General features: G+C 41.2%; 1 long non-coding RNA gene across 1 annotated transcript; it reads left to right on the top strand.

Annotated features, from left to right (window-relative positions):
* Positions 1-94: 94 nt before the first annotated feature.
* LOC132401253 (uncharacterized) lies at positions 95-20,641 on the top strand. The gene is made up of 2 exons (XR_009514535.1): positions 95-235; positions 16,449-20,641. It is a non-coding gene; the product is annotated as an uncharacterized LOC132401253 (long non-coding RNA).
* The last annotated feature ends 936 nt before the right edge of the window (positions 20,642-21,577 follow it).

Genomic DNA, 21,577 nt, shown 5'->3' on the forward strand with positions numbered 1-21,577 from the left:
TGCTCCGCAACGCCCCCTACCCATGGGAAAGGCACCGGAGCGGGTTAGTTTCATTTAGGAGACAGACAGTTTGAAAGCGTTATTTATAGTTGAAGGGACTGATAAACACTTTGGCTGGGGTGGTCGAGTCTAAGGTCTGCGCAGAAAATAAGAGCTCTCAATGAAAAAGATAACATGGGCGAAGATGGTCGTTGGGCTGTGATGCACCATCAATAACTCTGAGACGTGGGTTAAGGTAGGCTTTTATTGGCTGGAAGAAAGCCCAAACAGAAAATGAACATCCTGGCGACTGAGGACGGGTCTGTGGCTCCAATCGCCTTTATCCAGGCGTCTGTGGGAGGAGCCACAGCAGCAGTCAGCGGGGGGAGGGGGCATGTCCAGACAGGTATATGTACTTCACCACAGGCTGGTAGACAGGCAGGAGAGAGGGGACTTAACATAACTTTCTCTGCTTGGCATGATATTCTGTTTAGGCAGTTCCATCGAAGATGACTTGCTTCCCCTCTGGGTTTGTGTATTGAGGTGACCGGTGAACCAATGGGGAAGCCTTAATCTTCACAGATGGGGCATGAGATTTCTGATAATGTGAGCAGTTTGTGAGGTGTTGGAGTCGGTTTATTCTGTCCTCCGTACAGGGTTTCTTGACCCAAGTGATTTTGACCTACTTGATCGTTGTTGAAACTGTACCTATCCAGGCAATTGAAGAATATTCCAACATAATCCTGATCTATGCCTTGTAGACGACAGAATGACACTGATGTCTGGCCTATGGCCTGCTCCTGAAGATACTCTATTTACCAGGGGCGATTTGTAAGTTCGTGGCTTAAGGGAGAAGGAGTCAATTTTAGAAAACCTAGCACATTTATTTTTCAACATGGTCCCCTCCTACATGTATACACTTAGTCCAGTGGTCGTGGAGCATACGGATTCCTTCTTTGTAGAAGTGGTCCACAGCAGGGGTGGTTGATAAATTCGTGGCCTAAGGTGGAAGGAGATGAGTTATACAGCTCTCGTTACATGCATGTGCTGCTCTACTCTTGGGGTGAAAATGCAGGAAGTTTGAAGTTAATAACTCATCTTCTACCTTAGGCCACAAACTTATCTATCACCTCTGCTCTGGACCACTTCTGGAGGTCCAAGTCCAAGACTTCTACAAAGAAGGGATCCATATGCTCCCATATGCTCCATATGCTGGACTAAGTGTGTAAATGTAGGAAAAACAAATGTGCTAGGCCTTCTAAAACAATCCTTCTACCACAGACCATGAACTTATCAATCACCCTCTTGTATATGTTTGGTTTTGCTGAGTTTCTGTTCAGTGCTGATCATCATAATGTTGATGGTAAGGGGGTTTGCATTGGCAATGCCACTGAATGCTTAGATTCCCTCATTGGAGACAGTTAGCTTATGGCAAAAATGTTATTTGTTCACCATCTACTCATGTCTGAACATTGTCTAGGTCTTACTGCATATCTGTATTGCTTCCTTTGCTGAGAAGTTTTGAATGGAGTTAAGTATTCTAATTTTTTTTATTGAAGTTCATCATCAAAAAAAAACATTTCCATAAGATGTATTTCAGACATTGTACATATATATCATATAATCATATCTGTCACAAATCTCCACATAGTATTTATCTGAGGTATACAATTATAGAAAAGAGAGGAAAGAAAAAACAATCAAAAGGAAAAAATTATTACAAGTAGGGAGTGATCTTTTTTTACAACATATTTATTGATTTGTGAGAATAAAATCAGGCCTATGAGGCATTATGTAGTTAAACCATTTTTCCTAGTATGAATCAAATTGTGATTAACAGATGCTGTTATCCATTTTGTAAATGTCCATTGTAATTTCCATCCATGCATTTAAAGTTGGGCTCTCCTGTTATAACCATTTCCTAGTAAGAGTCTTTTTACCAGCCACCAACAGTATATTCATTAAATATTTATCTCTTTTCAACCATTCTTGAGATATATACCCAAAATATATGGTCTTACTCTCTAAGGATATTTCACATTTAAAGATGTTTTGTAGGGCATTGTGTATCCCCCTCCAATACTCTTTGATAATAGGGCAGTCCCAAAAAATATGATAATGATTTGCATTTTGATTTCCACAATTTCTCCAGCAAACAGGGAGGTTACTATCATAATGGGATTGCTGAGGGGCTGTAATAAAATATCTTATCAAGTTTTTCCATCTGAACTCCCTCCATTTTTGTGACTGGTACACTTCCATTGACACCATATTATTGTCCATTCTTATCCCTCCTTCCTTCTTCCACTTTGTTTTAATGTATGAAGTTGAATGTGTTCTAAGATTTGACAAACCCTTATACATGCTTGCAATGATTCTACTATCATTATCTGAATTATTTGCTTTTCTAAATAGCTCTATCAAGCATGTATTTGCCTTGGTTACATTTTTAAGCATCCTATTAACATATTGTCACATCTGTAAATACTGATAAAAATCTTCTTTTTCTAATCAGTGTTTCTCTTTCAGTATTTCAAAACTGAACAGTGTTCCTTCTTTCATTATGTTGTAAAGAACTGTTATTCGTTTAGCTTCTAGTCCTTAAATCTAGCATCCAGTTTATTCAGTGTAAAATCCGAGTCATATGCACACCATTTAAGAATTACAATATCTCCCTCTAGATTATATTCTTTTATAGTAGTTTTCCATATTTTAAGTGTCAATTTCACCCATGGGTTATCAATAGTATTTATGTACCTTTGCAGGTTGGTATCAGCCAAAATTGCTTGTATGGGGATGGGAAGTACCCGTTCCTCAATGTTTTTCCATTGAGTGTCATATGATGAGCTGCACCAACATATCATAGCTCTCAACTGTGCTGCAAAATAATCATCTCTAAGAGAAGGTAGGCCCTATCCCCCCTTTTCCTTTGCTAATTGCAAGTTTTGAGATGAACTCTGGGCCTTTTACCTTGCCAAATATACCTTGATAACATCTTGTTCTATTCATTGAATTGATCTTGATTAATCTCTATTGGTAGGGTCTGAAAGAGATTTAACAGTCTGGGCAGTATATTCATTTTAATAGACTCAATCCTTGAACTGAGACTAAAAAAAAGGAATCCGGTTCCATCTTGCCATATCTTCCATAATTCTTTATATAAAGGCTGATAATTGCATTCTGATATTTTTGCCAAATCTTTTGGCATAATGATGCGCAAATATTTGAAAGACTCTGTTTGCCATGCCCAGGGATATCTACTTTCAATTTCTCTTGGTGGGCTATAGTTATATGAAAGTAATTGGGTTTTATCTATGTTGATCTTGTATCCTGATAATTGACTATATTGTCCAAAGGATTGCATCAATTTAGGTAAAGAGTATGTTGGTTGCCCTAGATAGATCAAAATGTCATCCACGTAACAAGCCAATTTATGCTCTGTCCCTTTAATAGTAATTCCCCTGATAGCTTCATTTTGTCTGATGCATTGAGCTAATGGTTCCAGATATAATGCAAAGAGTAGTGGTGACCATGCACAACCCTGTCTCGTGCCCCTTTCTAGGGTAAGACTATTTGATAAATATCCATTGATTTTAATCCTAGCAGTAGGGTTGTCATATAGTGTCTGTATAGTTTTAATAATTGTGTCTTGGATACCAAATCTATGTAAAACTCTGTAAAGAAAATTCCAGTTAACCGAATCAAATGCCTTTTCAGCATCCACGCTTATCACTATTGCTTTGATTTTATTTTTTTGTATATGATCCATAATGTGAAGTGTCCTTCATATATTGTCTTGTGATTGGCATTGTCATATAAAACTTGTGTGATCATTACATATCAGTATGGGTAGAAACTCTTCTAATCGTTTGGCCATGATGGAGGTAAATAATCTATCATCTATTGGTCTAAATGACCCGCATTCCATTTTATCCTTGCCTTCTTTGGGTATAGCTGAGATTATCACTGCATTCCAACTGGATGGCATTTGTGCCTTTTTTAGAGCCCAGTTCAGTGTGGGGAGTAAAACAGGAATTAACTCATTTTTAAATTCTTTGTACCACTCTGCCGTATACCCCTCTGATCCTGGTGACTTGCTTAATTGAAGCCTACTAATTGCAGCTTTTCGTTCAACGTCAGTTATGTCAGCCGTCATCATTCTATTTTGTTCTTTGCTTAAAGTGGGTAACTCTAGAGAATTCAGGAAGGTGTCAATTTGGGTTATGTTTTCCCCTGGGACTTTGGAATATAGAGTTTTATAAAGCACTTCAAAAGCTTCTTGAATTTCACTTAGCATATTTTCTTATCATTTTTGTTCTTGGATCCCTAATTTTATGAATTGTATTTTCTATCTTTTTTTTCTGTTTCCATGCCAGTATTTTCATAGACTTAGATCCACTTTCATAATGTCTGTGTTTCAGAAACATTAATTTTTTTCTTGATTTTTTGCATAGCCAAACTATTAATTTCATTCCTAATTTTTAAAATTTCCTCTAATATATCCTGTGCCAAATTCAATGTGTTTTTTCTCTAGTTCCTTCAGCCTATTTTGTAATTCCTCTAATGTTTTATTCCTTTTTTTTCTTATATGAAGATATCACTATAATTTTCCTCTTAAGACAGGCTTCAGAGTATCCCATAAAATGGGAGATGAAACCTGTCCATTATCATTGAATTCTAAGCAGAGACCAATTTTTTTTTAAATCTGTTCCTTAAAGTATGGATCATTGAGTAGACTTGAATTTAGTTTCCAAATAGTATTCTTTGGCTGTAGTTCAAAATCAACAGATAAATGCACGGTCACTTACATCTATTGTCCCAATTTCACAGGTGTTTATGTTGTCTTTGTCTTTTCCAAATGTTATGAAATAGTCTTCTTGTATATACAGAATGGGAGCAGAATAATGAGTGTAATCCCTTCTGTTGGGGAAAAGGTCCCTCCATATATCAATTAAACCAACATCCTCAAAAAGAGTATTAACTTTCTTATGTAAGGACTTTGTTTCATAGGTTTTTCTATTGGAAGAGTCTAAGTTTGGCTGTAATTGTAAATTTAAGTTTCCCCCACATATCAGGAGACCTTCTGTTTCCGTTACCATAATATCAGTAATTTTCTGAAAGAAACCAATATCACTTCCCAGGGGAGTGTATATATTCAATAGAGTAACTGAATTTCCATCTATGTTCCCCCTTAACAGAATATATCTGCCCTCCTTATCTTCCATTTCAAATACTTTTTCAAAATTTAGGTTACTTGAGATAAGAATAGCAACTTCTCTCCTATGTCCTGATTTATATGAAGAGTAAAACAAATTAGTGAAGCCCATTCTCTTTAGTTTTCTATGCTCATTAACACTTAAGTGAGTTTCCTGTAAATATACTACATGGGCTTGTTCTTTTTTCATTTTGGATAGATTTCTATTATGTTTGATTGGATTTAATAGCCCATTGACATTAAAATAAATGAATTTTACTTTGTTCTTAGCCATCTGTATTTATCCGTCATAATTTCAATCTGTATCATTGAAATTAGTAGAATAAAACTTAATCAATCTACCCCCTAACAAATAAGAACCAAGAAATGCAATAACAAAAAAGGCAACAAAGGTGTGATTCCAAGGCTGAGGTCTCTAGTAGATGACCCTGTGTTGAGCTAGAGGAAATGTCTAGCTGTGGGGGATAGCCCCTCCTACCTGTGAGTTGAGGGCCCCCATTGCAGTATTCATAAAAGTCAGTGAACAAATCACTGGGAATATATATATATAGTACACAGGGAAATCTTTTCTCTGTGTGTGTGTGTGTGTGTGTGTGTGTGTGTGTGTGTGTGTATGTATATATATATATATATATATACACACACACACACATATATGCACACAAATATATATTCTCATTTTGGTGGGGAAAAAGGAGTAAGTGAGTGAATAAAGAAGAATAACTGAGTGATATAAAATCCACATTATAATAAATATTTCTCGAGATAGGTATATCACCGTCTACTTTTGCTTCCATTTAGCTTCTCAACATTTTTAAAGTTAGCCAAACCTTATGGCTCTTCTGGAGGGGGTGAGGGCTGTCTTTGGGAAACTCCCAGTCTCTTCCTGATATACTTCCCTCGCCCTCCTCCTGTCCCCTGCTTTCTCGATTCTCGCATTATTTCCCAAGCAGAGTGGGATAATTCTTCTGCCAGGCTTTCCCTCAGTTTGATCACACTGATGGACAACCCTCTGGCCCTCATGTCTGTAGTCGCCTCTTCCACTGTCTGATACAGTTGGATCCCATCTTGATAAAACACTCGAAGTTTAGCAGGGTATGGAGTTTGAAATCTAATCCTTTCTTGCTTTAGTATTTGCTTTACTTCAGAGTATTCCTTACATTTCTGCAGGACCGCGGTGGGGGATAATCTTGATCGAAGTATATTAATTTACCGTCTAAAAACACCCTCTTCTTACCCCAGGCCCTTCGTAGAATCTCCACCTTGGTACTGTATCGAAGGAATTTAACTACTATTAAGTGTGACTTATCTTCTTTGTCTCGGGTAGGCCGCAGGACGATTGCATGATGCACCCTCTCAATTTCCAGCTCCATAGTCGGAGGAATCTCCAGCACGTCCCGCAGCAAGTTTCGTACAAACTCCATCATAGGCAAACCCTCCACTCCTTCGGGAACGTTATATATCCTGATATTTTTCCGCCGTGATCTTCCCTCCAGGTCAAGCAGTTTACTTTCTTGTTAATTTAATATTTTTATAGTCTTACTTAGCATCTGTTCCACGTTCTGCACGTGATCTTCCATGTCTCTGCCACCGCCATTTTTTGATTGACATTGGCGAGCTCTGACTTAATATCATGTAACTGCTGTTTTATATCTTTCTGGAACTCCTGTATCTCTTCCAAAATGTTTATCATATTTGCCACTTCGCCTGAACAAGGCCCATTGTCAGCCTCGCTAGCACGCGGTCGGGTAGGAGAGCCACTCACTGCACCCCTCTCGTCCACAGGCTCGGCAGTGATGCTTTTTTAATTTCCATTCTTGCCGCTCTTATCAGTTCAAATACTTTCGAAAAATCCTATATTTGATGGGTTAACGGGGCAAAATATGCATTTTTCCGGAGGAGCTATTGACTTAAGCTGCCATTCTGGACGATGATGTCACCGGAACCCCCAAGTATTTTAATTCAAGTTCAGTTTATTGTTGTTCAGCTGGTTATATGTATTCTGCTAAATGAAACAATGTTGCTGTGGACCAAGGTGCATCACGGAACATCCCTATTTTAGACCAGTTTTTCCAGGAAGATGCTGTGTTGATGTCAAAGGCTGTCTGAAATGATTCTTTTTGACCCATGTGTAAATCAAGGCAGTGGTGAAGTTTGGAATTGAGTGCACCTGGCAAAACCCAAACTCTCCACTACTTCCTCATAATTAAGAGTAGGCTGGTTGTGTTATCACCAGCTGAACTAAGATTGCCATTCCTATTTGTGAATATAGGAGCAGAATTAGGACATTGAGTCTGCTCTGCCATTTTATCATAACTGATCCATTTTCCCTCTCAGCCCCAATCTCCTGCCTTCTCCCAGTATCCCTTCATGCCCTGACTAATTGATAACAATCTATCAACCTCTGCCTTAAATATAAAGAAAGACTTTACCTCCACAGCCACCTGTGGCAATGAATTCCACAGATTCACCACCCGCTGTCTAAAGAAACACCTCCTTATCGCCATTCTAAATGGATGTCCCTCTATTCTAAGGCTGTGTCCTCTGGTCTTAGACACCCCGCCATAGGAAGCATCCTCTCCACATCCATTCTATTGAGGCTTTTCAACATTCAATAGATTTCAAAGAGATTCCCATTGATTCCCATCAAAACTCTCTAGATTCTGGGCGGGTCCCAGCGGATTGGAAGACAGCAAATGTCATGCCACTTTTTAGGATGTAGGCAAAAGATGGCAAACTATAGGCCAGTTAGCTTAACATCTGCAGTCGGGAAAATGCTTGAAGCTGTTGAGGAGGGAGGGTGGTGATGGGCAGACTGAAATGCAGCCGGCATTGGGGGCACAGAGGGTGGAACCCGAACACTAGACAGAGGGTTCTCAGATGGAGAGGGTAAGGGTCTGACAGGTAGACCTGGGGTGTCCCTCATGATGTCTGAGGTGAAAGGGTCGGCAGAGGGCATACGGAGGGGGTACAGAGATCTCAGAAAAGTAGGCACCCTCCCGGAGTGGTTGACCTATGCAGTGCCAGGAGAGTCGAGTGTGATCTCTACTGCCCTGGGTAGTTACGTCACTGCTTTCTGCTCCTGGGTTGAGTTTTGTGTTTTGCAAGAAACATTGGGGAATTCTGTTAATGTCATGAGGACATGACTTTTGTTGGTAGGGGGAGAGTGTACTGCATATGTTAATCAAAATGGTTTCTTTGTTAAAAGTAAAACTGCTTCTTTGTTATGCTAACTGGTGTGGTGAACTATGTGCCTGTCGGGACACGCCCACTACTGACTGCTCCTGTGGCTCCTCCCACAGGCCCCTGTATAAAGGAAATCTGAGGCCTGACGCTCGGCCTCAGTCTCCAGGACATTGTATGATAGACACTCACTCCTGGTTCCTTCTTCCAGTCAATAAAAGCCGATATCTCGCCTTACGTCTCAGTGTGAGTTATTGATGGTGCATCAATTTTATTGACTGGAAGTTTTAAAACATGGAACCCGTTTTGCATCCGGACCGGTTGGATTTGGACCCTCAAGACCTTGACGCAGCTCTCGATTTTGAACTCTGGCTTGCATGCTTCCAATCGTACTTGGCGGAGCTTCGTGCGACTGAACCCGCCGTTATGCACAGAATCCTACTCTCAAGGGTCACCCGATTTTACCATTTTGTGAAAGCTCGGAACCTGCCATACTCCCTGGAGGACATCAGGACGATGACCAGGGACTGCCAAATTTGCGCTGAGTGCAAACCGCACTTCTACCGTCCTGCCACGGCACAACTTGTCAAGGCCACCCGCCCTTTTGAACGACTGAGTGTTGATTTTAAGGGCCCCCTTCCCTCCACTGACCGCAATGTCTATTTTCTCAGTGTTATCGACGAGTACTCACGGTTCCCCTTTGCCATCCCCTGCCCCGACACCACTGCCACGTCCGTCATAAAAGCCCTGCGCCAGCTCTTCACTCTGTTCAGGTATCCCTGCTATATCCACAGTGTTAGAGGGTCCTCCTTTATGAGTGAGGAGCTGCGCCAGTACTTGCTAGCTAGGGGCATTGCTACCAGTCGGACCACGAGTTATAATCCCCGGGGTAATGGCCAGGTGGAGCGGGAGAATGCCACAGTGTGGAAGGCCTTAAGTCAAAAGGGTTGCCGGTCTCTCGATGGCAGGAGGTCCTCCCTGAGGCACTGCACTCTATCCGCTCTCTGTTATGTACGTCCACCAATGCCACCCCTCACGAACGCCTATTCTCTTTTCCCAGGAAGTCTGTCACTGGGACCACCCTACCAGTTTGGCTGACATCCCCGGGGCCAGTGCTGCTCCGGAAACATGTGAGGAGCAATAAATACTCCCCGCTGGTAGAGAGGGTTCACCTTCTACATGCGAACCCCCAGTATGCTTACGTGGTCTTACCTGATGGGCAGGAGGACACGGTCTCCATCCGCGACCTGGCACCCGCAGGTGCAGCAGACCTCTACCCTGAAGGCTCTCCGGTAACTATGAACCCTGCACCAGAGGTGACACCGTGCTCACCAGGCCCTACACAGACTCCTCACGACACTTGTATACCAGGCGCCTCGCACATGCATGAGGGATCACCGGCGCCTAGTGGGCAAGAACAAGCGCAACCTCCGTCCCCTGTGCAATCGCCAATGTTGCCGGCATCTATGCGATCACAGCCGGTGCTACGTAGATCGCAGCGACAGATTCGACCACCTGATAGACTTGACTTGTAAGAAACTTCGCCACATGAGGACTTTCAAACGAAGGGGGGGTGAATGTGGTGAACTATGTGCCTGTCGGGACACGCCCCCTGCTGACTGCTCCTGTGGCTCCTCCCACAGGCCCCTGTATAAAGGAGATCTGAGGCCTGACGCTCGGCCTCAGTCTCCAGGACATTGTATGATAGACACTCACTCCTGGTTCCTTCTTCCAGTCAATAAAAGCCAATATCTCGCCTTACGTCTCAGTGTGAGTTATTGATGGTGCATCAACTGGTGAGAGAGTGCTTTTCTTGCAGAGCACTCTTGAAGCTTCTCGAAGCTTGTTTGGGTTAAAGTTACTGATAACCAGGGATTGTATTCTTTTGTTAACCAATCGGATTAGATGTTATTTTCTCTTGTGGGTCTGGGAGCTGGGATTGCGCAGACCTTTGGGAGTCGGGAAGAAGACTGTGAGGAAGGTGGACGGGTGCGGCACTGCTGGTCGATCACCGAGGATGGTCCCAGATGTGGGGGTCTCGGAGGTTGGAGAAGAGCAAAGTGTGGTCAGAGAATTTGATGGTTGAGTTCCAACGATGTGCACTAATTGACTGAACTCTGATAAGTTTTGGCGCCTTTTCTTTATTTTCTTTCCCTTCATATATATTGTGTGCACACACACAGCTTAGAGGGAACATAGCCCACAGCCCTCTATTTTTCTAAGCTCCATGTACCTATCCAAAAGTCTCTTAGAAGACCCTGTCAGATTCGTCTCCACCACCGTTGCCAGCAGCCCATTCCGTGCACTCACCACTCCCTGACATCTTCTCTGTACCTACTCCCCAGCACCTTAAACCTGTGTCCTCTTGTGACAACCATTTCAGCCCTGGGAAAAAGCCTCTGACTATCCACACAATCAATGCCTCTCATCATCTTATACACCTCTATAAGGTTAGCTCTCATCCTCCGTCGCTCAAGGAGAGAAGGCCAAGTTCATTCAACCTGTTTCCATAAGGCATGCTCCCCAATCCAGGCAACATCCCAGTGGTGGAGGGAATAAATATTTAGAGCGTTGGATGGGGTGATAACCTTAGGATAATGATCATAAGTTTCATCAAGATTTGCAAATGTTCTTGGAGCTGCAGTCATCCAGGTAAATTCAGAGCATTCCAACACATTCTGATTTGTGCTTCGGAAAGAAACACCAGGTGGCAGAACATGCAGCCTCCTATATCTACTGATCTTATGTAGCTGATCCATTTGAGCTCCTGCTCATGACCCTGTGATGTTAATGATGGGATCTTGGTAAGGATAGTGCAATTTACAGTTAAGGAGATGTGATTAAATTCACTCTTGTTGAAGATTGACCTGATTTACTTGTCACTTTCAACCCTTTTCTCAATTCAGCAAAACATGCAGGAATTTAAAGGCGTCAGACCAGCAGACAAATTAGATGCTATTTCTGCTAATACTCCAAAACAGATTTAATTTATTTTTTACAATTATAAAACAGTATAATAATATTTTCTAGTGAACCTAGTACATTTAAATGGAGTATCTTTTCATAGGTAACCAGGTGAACTTAAGGTCCCAATGTGCAAAGGGAAGTGCAGAAAAGATGTGTTTGAGATAGAATCAGAAGAGCCAAATGCTGAAACATCAGGATTTCTGAACAGTCATATAACATGTTAAGGAGTTTTATTTGCTGAATACAAGTGTGGAGTAGCAAATGAATGGTGCAGTCATTAGCAAAGGTATTGCTCTTCCGACCCAACAAAGGGTACTATGTCGTTGATGAAGCAAAGAAACTATCCTGAATAACTTCTGTGATGATGTACCAATGCTAGGATGGTTGACCATCAACAACCACCGCTCTTGATCTTCATTAATATCAGGGACAATCACTCTCACTTTACCTTCAGAATCTAAAACACAAAGTACACTGCAGATGCTGTGGTCAAATCAACACATACAAAAGCTGTATGAACTCAGCAGGTCAGGCAGCATCTGTTGAAATGAGCAGTCAACATTTTGGGCCGAGACCCTTTGTCAGGACTGAAGGAGGAGGGGGCAGGGGCCCTATAAAGAAGGTGGGGGGAGGGTAGAAGTTGCCAGGTGAAAAACCAATCAGAGGAAAGATCAAGGGGTGGGGGAGGGGAAGCAGGAAGGGGATAGGCAGGAGAGGTGAAGAAGGAATGTAAGGGGAAAGCACTGTGGGTAGTAGAAGAAGGCAGAATAGGCAGCTAGAAGAGGAGGTAGAGTGAAAGTGGGATGGTGGAAGGGAGAGGGAGGGAATTACCGGAAGTTGGAGAATTCGATGTTCATACCACGGGGCTGGAGACTACTCAGACGATATATGAGGTGTTGCTTCTCCAATCTGAGTTTGGCCTCATCATGGCAGTAGAGGAGGCCATGTATAGACATATCCAAATGGGAATGTGAAGCAGAGTTGAAGTGGGTGGCAACCGGGAGATCCTGTCTGTTGTTGCAGATGGAGCAGAGGTGCTCAACGAAGCAGTCCCCCAATCTGCATTGGGACTCACCGATGTAGAGGAGGCCACACCAGGAGCACTGGTGCAATTGATTACCTCAACAGACTCAGAAGTGAAGTGTTGCCTCACCTGGAAGGAATGTTTGGGGCCCTGAATGGTGGTAAGAGAGGAAGTGTATGGACAGGTGTAGCACTTACACTTGCAGGGAAAAGGGCCAGATGGGAGATCTGTGGGTGTGGCCTCCTCTACGTCGGCGAGACCTGACACAGATTGTTGTGCTTCGTTGAGCACCTCCGCTCCATCTGCAACAACAGACAGGATCTCCCGGTTGCCACCCACTTCTGCTGATCACCTCTCTCATGATTCTGCCTTCTTCTACTACCCATAGTGCTTTCCCCTTACATTCCTTCTTCACCTCTTCTGCCTATCCCCTCCCTGCTTACCCTCCCCTACCCCTTGATCTTTCCTCTGATTGGTTTTTCACCTGGCACCTTCCACCCTCCCCCCACCTTCTTTATAAGGCCCCTGCCCCCTCCTCCTTTAGTCCTGATGAAGGGTCTCGGCCCAAAAAGTTGACTGCTTATTTCAACGGATGCTGCCCAACCTGCTGAGTTCATCCAGCTTTTGTACATGTTGACCTTCAGAATCTAGCATGCTAGACCAATCTAGTATTTGGACTAAGATTATGTTAAGGTCAAGGGTTAAGCGGTTCTGGTAAAATACATACTTAGCATTGGTCAACAGGGATTATTAGTGAGTAAGTGCCCATTGATAGCACTATGTTTCAGGACTCGTGTGATAATTGCCCTCTCACATTAGCCATTTCAGTCCTGGGTAAAAGCCTCTGACTATCCACATGATAAATGCCTCTCATCTTTAGGGGACCTTTAGGGAATCCTGCATGATTCCTGCATGCTGCTCCCAAGTCCCTTTGCACCTCAAATTTTTGAATTTTCTCCCTATTTAGAAAATAGTATATACTTTTATTCCTTCTACACAAGAGCATGACCATACACATCCCAATACAGTATTCCATCTGCCACTTCTTTTCCCATTCTCCTAATCTGACTGTCCTTGTGCAGCATCCCTGCTTCCTCAAAACTACCTGTCCCTCCATCTATCTTTGTATCATCTGAAAACTTTGCCATAATTCCATCATCCAATTCATTGACATATAAAGTAAAAAGTAGTGGTCCCAACGCAGACCCTTGTGGAGCAACACTAGTCACCGGCAGCCAACCAGAACAGGCTCCCTTTATTCCCACTCTTTCCCTCCTGCCATTCAGCCAATGCTCTATCCATGCTGGTATCTTTCCTGTAACACCATGGACTCTTAAGCTTGCTAAGCAGTTTCAGGTGTGGCATCTTCTCAAAGACCTTCAAAAAAATTCAAGGACACAACATCCACCAATTCTCCTATCTATGGTGGTTGTCATTTCCTCAGATTTTCCCTTAAAGAAACCATGCTGACTTTGGCTTATTTTACCATGTGCCTCCAAGTACCCTGAAACCTCATCCTTAACAGTTGACTCCAACCACTCAGGTCAGCTAACTGGTCTATAATTCCCTTTCTTCTGCCTCCCACCCTTCTTGAAGAATGGAGCAATACTTATAATTTCCCAGTTCTCCAGAACCAAGCCAGAATCTAGTGATTCTTAAAAGATCCTTACTAGTGCCTCCACAAATCTCTTCAGCTACCTCTTTCAGAACCTTGGGTTTAGTCCATCTGGTCAAGGTGACATATTTACCTTCAGACCTTTTAGCTTCTCAAGGAACTGCATTCACTTTCTCACTCTGGCTCACTTGAACTTCTGGCATACTTCTGTGCATTCCACAGTGGAGACTGATGCAAAATACTTATTCAGTTCATTGCTATTTCCTCTTTCACTTTTTACTACCTCTTCAGCATAATTTTCCAATGGTCTGACATTTACTCTTGCCCCTCTTTAATTCTTCATATGTCTGAAAAAAATCTTTGGTTTCCTCTTTTCCTCTTTGAAATTATTGCCTACCTTAACTTCATATTCCATCTTTTTTCTCTTTATGTTTTGTTAGTTGCTTTCTGTTGGTTTTTAAAAGTTTCCCAAGCCTCTAACTATGCCCTCTCTTTTGCTTTTATGTTAGATTTGACTTAACTTGTCAGCCATAGTTATGTCTTCCTGCCTTTAGAATACTTCTATCTTGTGTCTTACAAATTGTTACCAGAAACTTCAGCCTGCTCTGCTTCCATCACTGTTAACCCCTTACAATCAATTTTGGCCAGCTCCTCTCTCATGCCTCTGTAATTGCCCTAATAATAGCCCCTTTAAGTTCAGGCATCGTAAATTTTACATCCAAGCAGGAACTAGAACATTCTTCACTCTCAGCAATCTGACAACTGCTTAGCAAAGCTGTTTCTCTGTAAGGCCTCTCTTTACTTAAAAAGGCCACACTATGTACACCAACACACATTTCTGCTAATAATTTAGCTTTTCCCAGAGTTATTAACAGAAAGTTTCTCCCCACCATACAAAACCGGTATTGCATCAAATTTTCTAATTCACCCATTTTCTGTATCATTCCCCAAACTTCCCCTACCTGGATCTCTTTTCCAATGCTATCAGAGTACATTCTCCAATACATTTTCTTTGCTCTTCTGACTACTTTTCTAACTATAATCTGAGCTTTTTTTTATTTATAGCTTTTATATTCATAAGAGATGAATAGAAGCAACACTGTCTACCTTTCCTAACAGATTTATTCCACTCCTTCACAGCTCTTTTACATTCATCCATCCACCAGGGACCAACTTTCCTTTTATTATTCTCCCAGCAATCTGGGAATTGATTCCTTAGCTATTGAGTGGAATACAGAGAACAAAGTCTTATTTCTCAACTTGATATCCTCCAAAGCCAAATGATCAAAAAATCTACTTTCACATAAATCAAATACATCCCAATTTGCATTATGAAAATTCCATCTGGGAATTTGAGAACCTTTCCTCTGATACACATCTATTCCCATTGTACAAATAACAGGGAAATGCTCACTCCCCACTGTTGTATCATTATCCACCTCCCTGTTACATATCTTCAGAAACCAGCGTAAAGTCCATAGCAGAAACAGTGGTGTTAAACAGAATTATCCTCGTACTTCTACCATAACTCAAGCACACCAAACACTTTTCTTCCAGAAAGTCTTCCACCACCATCCCATTGACACTACAACCCCATGTAGAACTATAAGCATTAAAATCTCCAAACCACATGGCCTTACTTTACCATTTCCACCCACACTTTCCAATACATCAGGTGTTAACCTTTCACAAGGTCTATGACATTTATTATCTGCACTTTACCATTCTTTCCCCAAATTTCAACCACAATTGACTCATAAATGACCCCAATTTCTATAACTCTAATACATACACTATCCCATTTTTAGCAAAGATAGCCGCTCCTCCTCCATTACCTGGGGCAGCATGGAGGCATAGTGGTTAGCACAATGTTTTCCAGTACAGGTGACCTGGGTTCAATTTGTAAAGAGTTTGTATGTTCTCCCTGTGACTGTGTTTGTTTCCTCCAGGTGCTCTGGTTTCCTCCCACGATCCAAAAACCTACCTGTTAGTAGATTACTTGGTCATTGTAAATTGTCCTGTAATTAGGCTAGGGTTAAATCAGGGGTTTGCTGGACAGTGTGGCTCTAAGGGCCAGAAGGTCTATTCTGTGCTGTATCTCAGTAAGTAAATAACCCGTTTACCAATCACAACTTTCCTGTACACATATAACATTGTTTATTTGGAAAATAAATCTCACTAAATGTCTTAAATTCTTGACCATTCATCAGAACCTGATGAAGAGTCTTCGTCTGTAACGTCGACTGTATTTTTATCCATAGATCCTGGGTCCTGCTGAGTTCCTCCAACATTTTGTGTGTGTCGTTTGTTATTCAATATAATTCCTTGGTGTTACCTTCTTCCCACAGCTTTTAAACCCCAAATTTTCTGACACTACTTACTTTATTTACAAATACTAAGTATGCTCATCTCTTAAAAGGTTTTGAGTCCAAAATATCTCCTAATGTTTTTTCTCAAATCCTTAGATAGTCTAATTGGATTGAAATCAGAAGCAGAAAAAGGGGGCCACCAAGAGACCTATGACAACTCTGGAGGATTTACAAGCTTCAGTGACAGAGTTGGGAGAGACTACACATACAACAACTGTTGCCCGGGTGCTTCACCAGCCGCAGCTTTGTGGGAGAGTGGCAAACTGTTGAAAAAAAAACTCTCATGAGATCTCGGCTGGAGTTTGCCAGAAGGCATGTGGGAAACCCTGAATTCAGCTGGAAGAAGGTTGTATGGTCTGATTAAATAAACATTGAGCTTTTCGGCCATCAGACTAAATGCTATATTTGGTACTGTGAAGCATGGTGCTGGCTGCATCATTCTAATGGGATGCTTCACTGCAGCAGGCCCTGGAAGGCCTGTGAAGGTATAGGGCTAAATGAATGCAGCAAAATACAGGGAAATCCTGGAGGGAAACCTGACAGTCTGCAAGAGAACTGCAACTTGGGAGAAGATTTGTTTTCCAGCAAGACAATGACCCCAAGATAAAGCCAAAACTGTACAGGAATGGCTTAAAAACAATAAAGTTAATGTCCTGGAGTGGCCAAGTTAGAGCCCAGACCAAAATCCAATTGAGAAATTGTGGCTGGTCTTGAAACCTATTTCTGATTACTTTCAATACCTGTTTGTTAATGCAAATATCTAATCAGCCAATTATGTGACAGCAACTCAATGTATGGAAGCACACAAATATAATCAAATGGTTCAGTTATTCTTCAGACTAAATATCAGAATGGAGAAGAAATGTGATCCAAGTAACTTTGACTGTAGAATTATAGTTGGTGCCAGATGGGGTGGTTTGAGTATTTTAGAAACTGCTGATCTCCTGGGATTTTCACACATGACAGTCTATAGAATTTACCGAGAATGGTGCAAAAAAACAAAAAAAAATTATGGGCAAAAATACCTTGTCAATGAGAGAGGACAGAGGAGACTGGTTATTTTCTCCTTTTTTACTTAGAGATACAGCACAGAATAGGCCCTTCCTGCCCATCAACCCAGCTATTTAACACTTGCCTATCACAGGACAATTTATAACAACCAATTAACCTGTAACTGATAGGCCTTTAGACACTGGGAGGAAACCAGAGCACCCTAAGGAAACCCATGCACTCACGGAAAAGAGGTAGAAACTTCTTACAGAGATACCAGAATTGAACTCTGAACTCCAATGTCCTGAGCTGTAATAATGCAATGCTACTGTGCCACCCCTTAAGCTATTTAAGTTGACAGGAAGGCAAAGATATTCAAATAACTACACATTACAACAGTGATGGGTAGTAAAGTATGTCTGAATGCACAACAATTCGAACCTTTAAGTAGATGGATTACAGGACCAAAAGACCAGACCGGTTTTCACTCCTGTACCTAATAAAATGGCCTCTGAGTACATGTTACCAGCATACTAGCAATTAAAATAATACATTTATTTTTAAACTCCAAATGAGCAATAATGGCCAATATGATATTTGCATACAGGTAGATAATAGGCTAGGGCAAAATGTCTCATTAATAAGGTTTCCATATTAAGCTCTTCTTTGCCATATCCAACCCAGTGTAAACCTTGTTAACCAGGGATCTCAAGATTTTGTAGTCCCACCCTTGTTCTCTTTGGAAGGCAATTTGTCCTAAACCCCTGGAACTTCCTTCTTTAATGCCTCCCACTAATCCAAGACTAATTCATCTTCAATTAGTTGTTTCATGTCCATATTTGTAAATCGCTTCTCAGTGTGATAACATTGTCCTTACCACAATTTAGGATATTTGCTCCTATTTAATGTTTCCTTTCCATAATAATGTTAAATTTACATTTAAGTGCCAGGCTTTAGATGTTTCAGAAAGGACAGGGAGGGAGGCAAGAGAGGTAGGGGAATGGCACTTGATCAGAGATAGTGTCACAGCTGCAGAGAAGGAGGAAGTCATGGAGAGATTGTCTACCGAGTCTCTGTGGGTGGAAGTTAGGAACAGGAAGGGGTCAATAACTCTGCTGGCTGTTTGTTTTTTATATAGATCTCCCAATAGTAACAGGGATAGAGGAGCAGACAGGGAGACAGATTCTGGAACAGGGTTGGTGTGGTGGGAAATTTTAATTTCCCAAATATTGATTGGCATGTCCCCAAAGCAAGGGGTTTAGATGGCATGGAGTTTGTAAGGTGTGTTCAGGAAGGTTTCCTGACTCAATATGTAGATAAGCCTACAAGGGAGAAGCTGTACTTGATCTGATATTGGGAAATGAACCTGGTCAGGTGTTAGATCTCTCAGTGGGAGAGCATTTTGGAGATGGTGATCACAATTCTATCTCCTTTACCATAGTACTGGAGAGGGATAGGAAAAGACAAGTTAAGAAAGCATTTAATTGGAGTAAGGGGAAATATGAGGCTATCAGGCAGGAACTTGGAGGCAAAAGTTGGGAACAGATGCTCTCAAGGAAATGCACGAAAGAAATGTGGCAAATGTTCAGAGGATATTTGCGTGGAGTTCTTCATAGGTATGTTCCAATGAGACAGGGAAATGATGATAGGGTACAGGAACCATGGTGTACAAATGCTGTTGTAAATCTAGTCAAGAATAAAAACACTTACAAAAGGTTCAAAAAAATTAGGTAATGATAGAGATCTAGAAGATTATTAGGCTGGCAGGAAGGAGCTTAAGAATGAAATTAAGAGAGCCAGAAGGGGCCATGACAAGGCCTTGGCGGACAGGATTAAGGAAAACCCCAAGGCATTCTACAAGTATGTGAAGAGCAAGAGGACAAGACGTGAGAGAACAGGACCAATCAAGGGTGACCGTGGAAAAGTGTGTATGGAACTGCAGCAGATAGCAGAGGTACTTAATGAGTACTTTGCTTCAGCATTCACTACGGAAAAGGATCTTGATGAATGTAGGGATGACTTACAGCAGACTGAAAAGCTTGAGCAAATAGATATTAAGAAAGAGGATGAGCTGGAGCTGTTGGAAAGCATCCAGTTGGATAAATCAATGGGTCCAGAATAGATGTACCCCAGGCTACTGTGGGAGGCGAGAGAGGAAATTGCTGAGCCTCTGGCGATGATCTTTGCATCATCAATGGGGACGGGAAGGTTCCGGAAGATTGAAAGGTTGCAGATGTTGTTCCCTTATTCAAGAAAGAGAGTAGCGATAGCCCAGGAAATAGAGATAGACCAGTGAGTTTTACTTCAGTGGTGGGTAAGTTGATGGAGAAGATACTGAGAGGCAGGATTTATGAACATTTGGAAAGTCATTTGATTAGGAATAGTCAGCATGAAATTCAAAAAGCTTTTGAAGTGTTTTACAAAACTCATATATTCTAAAGTTCCAGGGGGAAGCATAACCCAAAAATGACACCTTCCTGAATTCTCTAGAGTTACCCACTTTAAGCGAAGAACAAAATAGAACGATGACTGCTGACATAACTGTAGTTGAACTAAACGCTGCAATTAGTAGGCTCAAATTAAGCAAGTCACCAGGATCAGATGGGTATATGGCAGAGTGGTACAAAGAATTTTAAAATGAATTAATTCCTGTTTTACTCCCCACACTGAACTGGGCTCTAAAAAAGGCACTAATGCCACCCAGTTGGAAGGCAGTGATAATCTCAGCTATATCAAAAGAAGGCAAGGATAAAATGGAATGCGGGTCATTTAGACCAATATCCATTCTTAATGTAGATTATAGATGATTTACCTCCAACATGGCCAAATGATTAGAAGAATTTCTACCTATACTGATACGTAACAATCAGACAGGTTTTATACGACAATGCCAAGCACAAGACAATATACAAAGGACACTTCACATTATAGATCATATACAAAAAAAAATAAAATCGAAGCAATAGTGATAAGCGTGGATGCTGAAAAGGCATCTGATTCGGCTAATTGCAATTTTCTTTACAGAGTTTTACAAGACACAATTATTAAAACTATACAGACACTATATAACAACCCTACTGCTAGGATTAAAATCAATGGATATTTATCAAATAGTCTTACCCTAGAAAGGGGCACGAGACAGGGTTGTGCATGGTCACCGCTACTCTTTGCATTATATCTGGAACCATTAGCTCAATGCATCAGACAAAATGAAGCTATCAGGGGAATTAATATTAAAGGGACAGAGCATAAATTGGCTTGTTACGTGGATGACATTTTGATCTATCTAGGGCAACCAACATACTCTTTACCTAAATTGATGCAATCCTTTGAACAATATGGTCAATTTTCAGTATACAAGATCAACATAGATAAAACCCAATTACTTTCATATAACTATAGCCCACCAAGAGAAATTGAAAGTAGATATCCCTGGGCATGGCAAACAGAGTCTTTCAAATATTTGGGCATCATTATGCCAAAAGATTTGGCAAAAATATCAGAATGTAATTATCAGCCTTTATATAAAGAATTAAGGAAGATATGGCAAGATGGAACCCGATTCCTTTTTTCAGTCTCAGTTCAAGGATTGAGTCTATTAAAATGAATATACTGCCCAGACTGTTAAATCTCTTTCAGACCCTACCAAGATCAATTCAATGAATAGAACAAGATGTTATCAAGGTATATTTGGCAAGGTAAAAGGTCTAGAGTTCGTCTCAAAACTTTGCAATTAGCAAAGGAAAAGGGGGGATGGGGCTTACCTTCTCTGAGAGATGATTATTTTGCAGCACAGTTGAGAGCTGTGATATGTTGGTGCAACTCATCATATGACACTCAATGGAAAAACATTGAGGAACGGGTACTTCCCATCCCCTTACAAGCAATTTTGGCTGATAACAACCTGATAAAAACCTACTATTGATACCCCATGGGTGAAATTGACTCTTAAAATATGGAAAGCTACTATAAAAGAACGTAATCTAGAGGGAGATATTGCAATTCTTAAATGGTGTGCATATGACTCAGATTTTACATCAAATAAATTGGATGCTAGATTTAAGGACTGGAAGCTAAAGGAGTAACAGTTCTTTGCAACATAATGAAAGAAGGAACACTGTTTAGTTTTGAAATGCTTAACGAGAAACACTTATTGGAAAAACACAATTTTTATCGGTATTTACAGATGCAACAATATATTAATAGGATGGTTAAAAATATAACCAAAGCAAGTA

The sequence above is a fragment of the Hypanus sabinus genome, chromosome 10 (assembly GCF_030144855.1).
Source record: "Hypanus sabinus isolate sHypSab1 chromosome 10, sHypSab1.hap1, whole genome shotgun sequence".
NCBI classification, from domain to species: domain Eukaryota; kingdom Metazoa; phylum Chordata; class Chondrichthyes; order Myliobatiformes; family Dasyatidae; genus Hypanus; species Hypanus sabinus.